We start from the raw sequence: 11,038 nt of genomic DNA on the forward strand, positions 1-11,038 counted from the left end.
CAGGTCATTCACTAGGTCCCCCCATGTGGTTCTGGGATTTTTGCTCACCGTTCTTGTGATCATTTTGACCCCACGGTGTGAGATCTTGCGTGGAGCCCCAGATTGAGGGAGATTATCAGTGGTCTTTTATGTCTTCCATTCCCACAGTTGATTTCTTCAAACCAAGCTGCTTACCTATTGCAGATTCAGTCTTCCCAGCCTGGTGCAGGTCTACAATTTTGTTTCTGGTGTCCTTTGACAGCTCTTTGGTCTTGGCCATTGTGGAGTTTGGAGTGTGACTGTTTGAGGTTGTGGACAGGTGTCTTTTATACTGATAACAAGTTCAAACAGGTGCCATTAATACAGGTAACGAGTGGATGACAGAGGAGCCTCTTAAAGAAGAAGTTACAGGTCTGTGAGAGCCAGAAATCTTGCTGACCAAATACTTATTTTTCACCATAATTTGCAAATAAATTCATAAAAAATCCTACAATGTGATTTTCCTGATTTTTTTCCCTCAATTTGTCTGTCATAGTTGACGTGTACCTATGATGAAAATTACAGGCCTCTCTCATCTTTTTAAGTGGGAGAACTTGCACCATTGGTGGCTGACTAATTACTTTTTTTCCCCACTGTATGTTCATGTTTAGGCTTGTGTGTTAGCCTTTGGACCGTCACGGTTAAGGTTGTTGTTTTGGTTACTGTTTAGTGTGTTTATTAGTTAATAAACATGCTCGCCGTTCACGCTGCACCTTGGTCCGTCCCATTCCTTAACGTACGTGACAGAAAATCCCACCAGACCTGGACCAAGCAGTGTGCCGAGGAGGAGCAGAGAGGATGGACTTGGCGGGAGATAAGAGAGGATCTGGCAAGAAAGATGGAGGCCCTGAAAGGGATCAGGGTGGAGAGACAGCCCCAATATTTTTTTGGAGGGGGGCTAAAAGGGTGGTCGGGGAGCGACAGAGAGGAGCCCCGACCACTGCACTCGTGGGGGCTCAAGGAGGAGTCCTCACTGGAAGAGGACGGGGCGCGGAGTGTAAAGGACGGAGACAGTCATAGACCTCCAGCGCCGGTTCCCAGTCCGGTACGCCCCGTACCTGCTCCCCGCACCAAGCCAGTGGTGCGTGTTCCCAGTCCGGCCCGGCCTGTTCCTGCTCCTCGCACCAAGCCGGTGGTGCGCGTCGCCAGTCCGGCCCGGCCTGTTCCTGCTCCTCACACCTAGCCTGTGGTGCGCGTCGCCAGTCCGGCCCGGCCTGTTCCTGCTCCTCGCACCAAGCCGGTGGTGTGCGTCGCCAGTCCGGCCCGGCCTGTTCCTGCTCCTCGCACCAAGCCGGTGGTGCGCGTCGCCAGTCCGGCCCGGCCTGTTCCTGCTCCTCGCACCAAGCCGGTGGTGCACGTCGCCAGTCCAGCCCAGCTTGTTCCTGCTCCTCGCACCAAGCCGGTGGTGCGCGTCGCCAGTCCGGCCCGGCTTGTTCCTGCTCCTCGCACCAAGCCAGTGGTGCGTGTCGCCAGTCCGGCCCGGCCTGTTCCTTGTTTTGGTTACTGTTTCGTGTGTTTATTAGTTAATAAACATGTTCGCCGTTCACGCTGCACCTTGGTCCGTCCCGTTCCTTAACGTACGTGACAGGTGCGTGCATATGTATTCACCCCCTTTGCTGTGAAGCCCCTAAATAAGATCTGGTGCAACCAATTACCTTCAGAAGTCACATAATTAGTTAAATAAAGTCCACCTGTGTGCAATCTAAGTGTCACATGATCTGTCACATGATCTCAGTATATATACACCTGTTCTGAAAGGCTCCGTAGTCTGCAACACCACCAAGCAAGGGGCACCACCAAGCAAGCGGCACCATGAAGACCAAGGAGATCTCCAAACAGTTCAGGAACAAAGTTGTGGAGAAGTACCGATCAGGGTTGGGTTATAATAAAATATCAGAAACTTTGAACATCCCACGGAGCAGCATTAAATCCATTATTAAAAAATGGAAAGAATATGGCAACACAACAAACCTGCCAAGAGAGGGCCGCCCACCAAAACTCACGGACCAGGCAAGGAGGGCATTAATCAGAGAGGCAACAAAGAGACCAAAGATAACCCTGAAGGAGCTGCAAAGCTCCACAGCGGAGATTGGAGTATCTGTCCATAGGACCACTTTAAGCCGTACACTCCACAGAGCTGGGCTTTACGGAAGAGTGGCCAGAAAAAAGCCATTGCTTAAAGAAAAAAATAAGCAAACACGACTAAAATTGAGCTTTTTGGCCATCAAGGAAAACGCTATGTCTGGCGCAAACCCAACACCTCTCATCACCCCGAGAACACCATCCCCACAGTGAAGCATGGTGGTGGCAGCATCATACTTTGGGGATGTTTTTCATCGGCAGGGACTGGGAAACTGGTCAGAATTTAAGGAATGATGGATGGCGCTAAATACAGGGAAATTCTTGAGGGAAACTTGTTTCAGTCTTCCAGAGATTTGAGACTGGGACGGAGGTTCACCTTCCAGCAGGACAATGACCCCAAGCATACTGCTAAATCAACACTTGATTGGTTTAAGGGGAAACATTAAAATGTCTTGGAATGGCCTAGTCAAAGCCCAGACTTAAATCCAATTGAGAATATGTGGTATGACTGAAAGATTGCTGTACACCAGTGGAACCCATCCAACTTGAAGGAGCTGGATCAGTTTTGCCTTGAAGAATGGGCAAAAATCCCAGTGGCTAGATGTGCCAAGCTTATAGAGACATACCCCAAGAGACTTGCAGCTGTAATTGCTGCAAAAGGTGGCTCTACAAAGTATTGACTTTGGGGGGGGGGGTGAATAGTTATGCACGCTCAAGTTTTCTGTTTTTTTGTCTTATTTCCTGTTTGTTTCACAATAAAAAATATTTTGCATCTTCATAGTGGTAGGCATGTGTGGTAAATCAAATGATACAAACCCCCCAAAAAACCATTTTAATTCCAGGTTGTAAGGCAAGAAAATAGGAAAAAGGCCAAGGGGGGTGAATACTTTTGCAAACCACTGTATGGGCCCCGGTTAAAAGTAATGCACTATAAAGGGAATAGGGTGCCATTTGGGACTCAACCTTTTTGTTCAATTATAACCCCACCGTGTCCACGTCCAGAGCGACTGTGTCTCTGCACTGCTCTGTGCCTGCCCATGTGTTCTGCATTCGAGAATAAAACACTTGTCAGCTCTTTTCTCGACAGAGCTTGGAATTGTTTCCTAATAGAATGGTTTACGTGGCCTATTTCTGCCGGGCCTGGCTTGGATGTTTCCATTTTAAACGTATCATTAGAGCCCTGTTTCTCTCGCTAGCTCCACTTAAATGTGGTACTATCTAGCAGCCGAGCATGCGTTCCAACGTCAGTCTTTCCAACATGAGCCCATGGGTATAGGGTGAAGTTGGGTGAAGTTGCCCCTGGATGCTGATTTTGGGTCAGTTTTGCATTTCTCCCATTAATGGTAAAGGTTAGGATTGGAGGAAGAGAAGCTGATCCAAGATCAGCATCTAGGGGAAACTTCACCCTGGAGCCGAACACATGACACAGGACCAGGAAGAGGATGAAGAGGGGGGAGGAAAAAGAAAGCAAACTGCTACAGAAGTACTGTGTCACTGTCTCACTTCTTCTCTTGCCCTTTCAACAGTCTCATACTAGTTTTCTCATGTTGTGCAGTTTTACACCAGTCACTTTGCCTTGTTGAATTCATTGTCAACAACAGCACAGGTCTGCCTATACGAAACATACTCCTATGTTAAACTGGTCTACCTATACAAAACGTACTCCTATGCTATACTGGTCTACCTATACGAAACATACTCTTATGTTAAACTGGTCTACCTATACGAAACGTACTCCTATGTTATACTGGTCTACCTATGCGAAACGTACTCCTATGTTATACTGGTCTACCTATACGAAATGTACTCTTTATGTTATACACCCTTATACTCAATAATGGGTACAAACATGTTTTCTTTAATCAAAGAAAATACATCACAAACTAAAATTAGCTTCAAGACTGACGTGTTTGACAAAGGAGACCTAGAAGGAGCCATAGATGTTGATCTAGTAGTGACTTCATTTGTACCAGAATAGGTCACATACAGTAACATTTCTAATTAGCAATAGTGCAGCGCAGTCAGGCCTCTTTCTCTCCTGTCTTCCTCCTCTCTCTCTCTTTCCCTCCACCTTCAAGAGAAATAATTAGGCCAAAGCTAATAATGTTGGTCCCTCCAACACTCTGGCTGACTTCATTAGGGAAGAGAGAGGGGTCAAATGTGCAGAAACCCATTCAACTGAAACAGTGCGGAGGACTCTTCACTTTCTCACTGTATCTTGCACAGTCTGTTTCAGCTAAACAATATGGTCATTAGCATAGCAAATGCCTTTATGCAAAGTGATTTAAGGTATCTGTGTGTGTGCTCAGTGTGAGACCCATGCAGACATTGATTGAGCACTGGGGCCTGTTCAGGAGGATGTAGTTTTATAGAACGTTCAGATAGAGATCTGTAAGGTAGAGGGTTTGCAATCAGGTTCACTGTTATTATGGATCAGTATTTCACTTCTCTTCTTTGCATTTGACTGTTTTGTATTACATTATGTTTGTACTGTGTGCTATGTCCTGCCTCCTTTTTAAGCAAATGATCAAATGAATTTGAACCCATGGTGAGATAATAAAGTTAATCAAATCAGCTATTTGTTTATTATTTTCTGTCTGCAATGCCCTGAATACGGCTGGTGTTGGCTTCTGTCTGCAATGCCCTGAATACGGCTGGTGTTGGCTTCTGTCTGCAATGCCCTGAATACGGCTGGTGTTGGCTTCTGTCTGCAATGCCCTGAATACGGCTGGTGTTGGCAGCCCCATGCTCCAACCAACTGAACCATCAGAATAGTAGGACATTAACATAGATCTAAATGACAAGTAATTCATGATATAAACAAGACATGAAGCAGACAACTCATGAATGTACCATTTTTTTTATTGGACTTATATAGAAATACTTAAAAATAAAAGAAAAATAGCACCGTTACTTAAGTTTTACTTTATCATGTAGAACTGTCAGAAAAATAAAACTCTCGATACATTTTCAAATCTTGTCTCTGCAAATATAACATTAGTATTTGACCGCGAGGTTAAAGGCCCTTTATCATAAAATAAAATATACTTTGTTCTTAAACTTTGCTCAATAAAGTACATTTACACTCAAGTAACAGCACCTACATATACATAAACAAGTGGTAAACAAATGTATTAAAATAGAAATATTAAAACTATAGTGGTGCAACAGAAGTCTGTAAGTCCCACTGGAATCTAATTCATACAAATTTTTAGAAAGCATAAACGTTTTTTTTGTCCTTTTTTGTTTTACTTACTAAGTTTTATACATTTCAACGTTTCGTAATAATATAGAATAAAATATGCTTTATATTACTGAATAGAAAATATGCTGGGTGAAGCGATTTAAAAGACATTTTTGCTGAACATATAAAAACTCCATCCCAACAGAATACTGTCAAATGTAAATACACATCCTTGTGGTTCTTGTATTTCCTCCCACAGTCTGTGTGATATTAAAATAATACAGTGATCATTGCCATAAGGTCATACAAAAAAATAAACAATATTTGAACCCAGCTACAAAAAAGTTCACTGAACTTAAATAAAAATATTTGTAAACATCTTTGCAATACGAAATATAATCTTTCAAGTCAAAAAAGAATAACATACTTCAATCTGTATTAACGTAATTAATATTACAACTTTTTCATCGATGTGTGGAATATTTCCCCCATTCTATACATATATAAGCAGGATATGTTGTTGTACTCCCTCACATGGTTGGCTGACCTTAAACTGCAGTATCTTCACCTTACAAGAATTGAATAAGTCAATAGTCCTGTCCTGACAAACTCCTCTCCTTCTCTTCACCGTGTCTCCCTCTTACATTGGATCTGTGAAACTGGAAGGCTTTTCTCTGCTTAACAGTCTGACGAAACGACTCTTAAGTACCTCAGTCCAAGACCTTTCTGCCCTTCTCCTAACTTCATAAATGTTGTGTACAATTCATTACTACGACTACTGATTACTATGCTGGAGTATTTGAAACATGCATTTGTAGATGTTGAAAATATCCTTCTCCCTCAAGCTACAGTACGTTATAAACAATTACGACGGAGCCCTGATGAGGGTTGTCTGTCCCTTTTTTGGATACTGCAGCTTTCCTATACATACATATGTATATACACAAACATATATCCCCATACATTACGGTATAGGATCCTTTCAAGCAGAACAAGAGTCTTGTTTTAGTTGTGGTTGTTGCTATCGTAGTCAAGACCCAGTCATCTTGGTAATATTGTCAGTCAAGAAAGACTTGGTCATCTTGGTAATAACATCATAGTCAGAGAGTCATAGAGACAACGTCTTATGAAAATATACGTATGGCCTGAGTGACCCCAGTGTGGCACACGGGGCATTTGGGTTCACTCCTCTGGCAGATGCGGTTGGCACACTCCATACAGAAGAGGTTGTGGCCACAGGGCACCAGAGCTGCAATTACTTCGCTCTCGAAGCACAAGGAGCAGTCGCGACTGCCCTTCCGGCTGGTGGAGGAGGAAGAGGATGAAGAGGAGGCTGAGGAGTCGCAGGGCACCCCGGGAGGTGGGGCCCGGGCAGGGAGGCCATGCCGTTGGAGCTGGGGTACCCGGTGAAGCCCAGGGGCCTCCTTCCGGGTCGCTGCGGACTCTCCGGGCCAGGGGGTGATCGGTGGGGCCTCCGGCGTGGTTGTTGTGGAGGGGTGGGGACAAGCGAGGCTGGGGGTAGAGCCGCCGTTCATCCTCCTCTGGCTCGTCGCCATCCCGTTGGCGTTCGTGGAAGCATTGGCTGATGGGTAGATAGCGGAGGAGGTGGAGGTAGGGGAGCTGGAGGAGGAGGAGGAGGAGTCATCCCCCGCTCGTACTGGGACTAGGAGGAGGCCGGGCGGGGCCGGCGTGGGGTTGAACCCGGGCGAGGTGTCGCCGAAGGTCATGTCAGTGCAGTCGGGCGAGATGACGTCGCCACCATAGACAAAGCCATTCCCGTTGGTGTTGATGTTCAGGTTGTTGTTGTTGTTGTTGCCGTTGGTGGCGGTGTAGCTGAGCGCCGGGGAGGGGGGGCTGTAGTCCGCCATACGCGAGCCGCTGTTGGTGCCAAAGTAGGAATCTGTGGACGCGCTGCCCAGGGAGGATGATGAGTCGTTGCGGTAGTTGGAGAAAGGTTTGCGTCCAGCCGTCGGGGCGGCGCTCTGCGGGTTACTGGGCTTGGACCACAGGGTGGGGTGGCCATGGATGTCAAACCCGACGTCCGTGCCGTTGGCATGGAAGTCGTTCGTCCTGGAGCTCAATGAGGCCACCAGTCCGCATGGTGATGTGGGCCTCGATCTCCTCCCCGAGCGCGGTCCACGTTCTCAGGCATGCCCGTCACCTCAAACACGGGCTCCTTGTCCCGGCTGGGAGTCACTATGTAGGTGTGGGTTGTCTGCTGGATACGTTTGATGGTGGCCCCCTTGGGACCCACGACCAGCCCAACCACCCTGTAAGGAACGCGGACTTGGATGGTGGTCTGACCCGGTAGGTTGGGGGTCCAGGGGCCGGGTACCACCTCCCGTCGTCCCGTTGATGCTTGTGTTCTTGTTCCGGGAGGCCCGGATCATGGAGAAGTGCTCGGCCGCAGAGATGATCTCTCTCCTGGCCATAGCGACGCCCTCCCTCCTCCCTGTCACCACGAACACCGGCTCCTCGCCACGCACGGGCGTCTTGATGTAGGTGTTGGTCTTGGCTCGTAGCGCTTTGATTTTGCATCCTGTGGTTACACAGGAAAGGGTGACAGTAAGTGCATGTCAAAATGTTTGAGAGGGTCAAAAAACATAATTTCATCATGGGTGGAAATGTGGTCTATGTGCTGCTTGAAACAGCTGTGACGTGTGAGTTTGTGTTTTTATTCTCAGCTAGTTCAGAGAGGCAAGAAAAACTATTCACCCTATATTATCCGGGATAAATTCAAACCACATGCTCTAGGACTATCATGCCCCTATGCCAGATGAGGTCAAAAATAGCACAAGTAAAGAGGGGGGGGTGCAGAATCCATGATTTCCCCTTAGCACAGCAACAACATATGATAGGAGCAATACCCAGGAAACATCCACTAACTGTCATGATCCATTTCATTTCACGGGGGTTATACGAACATAGATAAGTCTACTTTATTGATTCAATTTCCGGCCATTTATGCATAAAGTTATATTCCAACGGTCTCCGGCTGTAACCATTTCATCATTGGAAAAAAATGGGGAACAGTTGAGGAAAGCAGCCGAGGAATGAAAAATCACTGGCGTCGTGGGCTGATGCAAAAGCCTATCTAGGACAAGATCGCTATAACATGACAAAAGGAGTGGATCCCTTGTGGATATATACCACTCCCCCGTCAGAGCTCTGCCTGTCTATATGTATGAGCGCTACGGTAGCAGCCAAACTATTCCTCCGCTTGCCTTTGTTTTGCCGTGGACAACAACTGGCATATTGCAGTGGAAGGGAGGGGGAAACCCAGATTCTGCATGTATGTGTAACAGCAAACTAACGCCCAGACTATGCTAACCTACAGTCAGTCAGTGAAAGATTGTAGCCACTGACTCTGGCCAGCTGCGGGCTATAGTTGCAAGATTGCATCCTAACAAAGAAACAGCGAAAATGAAAAGCAAATACAGTAACCTACTCACCTTGTCTACCGACAATTTCAGCTACATGCTCCGAACTAGGCACAGGGACACATTCGGTCATGTTGACACTCTTTTCCGGCTAGACTCGTTGTCATATAGCCCGTTCTCGTCGTTGTCCAAGCCGAGCAAGGAGAGCTGGTCCAGGGCTAACTGCAGGGCTCTCTGGTCGTCCAGGGCGTTCTCCTGGTTGCTCCCATTCCTCTCCATCTCGGCGAACAGCGAGCTAGGCATCTTTTCGTTTTTGCAGTCTGGAGCACTGAGCGCGAACAAAGAAGGGAAAACACGGAAGCTGGGTTGGAAAAGGAGTGATGATGGGGAAAATGGGGCACTCGACCGGTTTCAAGCCAATGGTGCAAATCAGTGCGGTTTTCTCTTTCTCCTCTCGCAGTTACAAAACCAGTGCAAGCAATCCGCCCTACCCCAAAGGGACCTATTTTCTTGTTGTTGAGCCCGACTCCCGAAATGCGTCTTGTGGAGGGCACATAAATGCCTATTCCAGAGTTGTAGGTTGGCTTTGCTTGAACGCCGGCGGTGGTAATATTCCTTCAAAGAGCCCCTCCCGACTGGACTCACACACTCAGCTCTTTTCTGTTTCTGTCTGACTTGCTGCAGAGCCAGACAGCACTACTGGGGATATGTGCGAATGACGTCACCCACCAGGGCAGGGTCGGTGCGGCGCAGCTTGGGAAATGTGCATAGCCGGAACCGATTGGACAGGCGCGGTGGAATGGGAGGTCACAGAAGCGCTTCCCCAGTCCCTGAAAGAAATAGCCTACACTCCCTCCTTTGTTGTCTCTCTACATCAAATTTGTAGTCTCTTTTGATAAGAAAATAAATGCCTTTATATTCCGACTTTATATTCCGACTTCCTCATGGAGGAGCTTTGTTGTTTATGCCTACTGTGTAATAAATAATAGTCTCTTCCTGAGCGCGCGCATGTTTATTACAAGCCCATGTAAATAAATGAGGTCATGCGGTTGTTATAGCCCCATGTGGCTTTTCTTTGTATGTCAAATAGCGCATTGTCAATCAAAAAAGCTTTTTCGGCCCATTGCATGCGTCGCTTTGTTATTATTAAAATCTGCAAAAAACCCAAATTACACATAGGCCTATGCGTCAAAATGAGAGGAGTTCTTGACAGTTGACAGTATCCTAAAAAAAACATAGCGTGTAATAGTATATATAAAAAAGTTAAATTTTAAATGGTTTACTTATAAGTGTTCAATGTTATGAAGCCAAAAACCCAGACATTATGTCACTATCATATCTCAACTGATAAGCTTTTTAAATGAATAAATAAAACCCTGTGTGTTGCAGGGCATGCCCAGACATGAGCTTTTTGTTAGGTTTTTCTCTGGCAAAACCTCTCTCTCTCTCCCTCCCCTCTCTCCTTCTCTCTCTGCAAATGTCGGCCAGCTCTTAGCATTGAAGCCTATGTCATGACTCATGACACATGGATATAATGATCACTAACAATAACTGTAGCTGTAGAAGGCTTTTCGAAACATCCTCGCACTGAATTGGCACGCTCGTCGTGACAGGCATTTGCCTCAGTGACACCAGTGTCCCTCCTCTGCCTCTTTGATTGGGACTTGAAACCAACAGCTAGCAGGTAATTCATTGTTGCGTTCAAACACCATTCATTTCTGCGGATGTTTACACCAGTGAAGTACGCAGCGACAGAGAGAGTTACCACTCCGCGTCCTAAACTAGGGGAAAACCCAATACATAATTAGGTCTCTTGGACCAGATATTAAAGCTTAGTGCTAGGATACCCTACTATAATACGTGATGTAGGCTATAATCTTTAATAGGCATAGTAAAAGGATATTAACATTTACATTTTCGTCATTTAGCAGACGCTCTTATCCAGAGCGACTTACAAATTGGTGCATTCACCTTATGATAGCCAATGGGACAACCACTTTACAATATATCAAAAAACAATTTTTTAACAGTGTTTATTGTTTGAATGATGGAAATTGAGTTAGGATGGTAATAGCCCAAACATTCATAAAGGTGGCAGGTAGCCTAGCGGTTAAGAGCGTTGGAACAGCATCCGAAAAGGCGCTGGTTCGAATCCCCGACCTGACTAGGTGACAGATCTGTTAATGTGCCCTTGAGCAAGGCACTTAACCATAATTGCTCTGGATAAGAGCGTCTGCTAAATGACTCAAACGTAAAGTATACTACTGATTATGTGTTTTTTCGATTCTATAATATATTTCCCCCCCTACAAATTATGCAATGAGACATAACATAACAGCTTCACCGCTTTTTTTCTTCTTCTACAGGTCCTATA

General features: G+C 46.1%; 1 pseudogene; it reads right to left on the reverse strand.

The window, feature by feature from the left end:
- Positions 1–4,944: 4,944 nt before the first annotated feature.
- On the reverse strand, positions 4,945–9,502 carry LOC123482492 (annotated as a pseudogene).
- Between the last annotated feature and the right edge of the window lie 1,536 nt (positions 9,503–11,038).

This window comes from Coregonus clupeaformis, chromosome 34 (genome assembly GCF_020615455.1).
Source record: "Coregonus clupeaformis isolate EN_2021a chromosome 34, ASM2061545v1, whole genome shotgun sequence".
NCBI classification, from domain to species: Eukaryota; Metazoa; Chordata; class Actinopteri; order Salmoniformes; family Salmonidae; genus Coregonus; species Coregonus clupeaformis.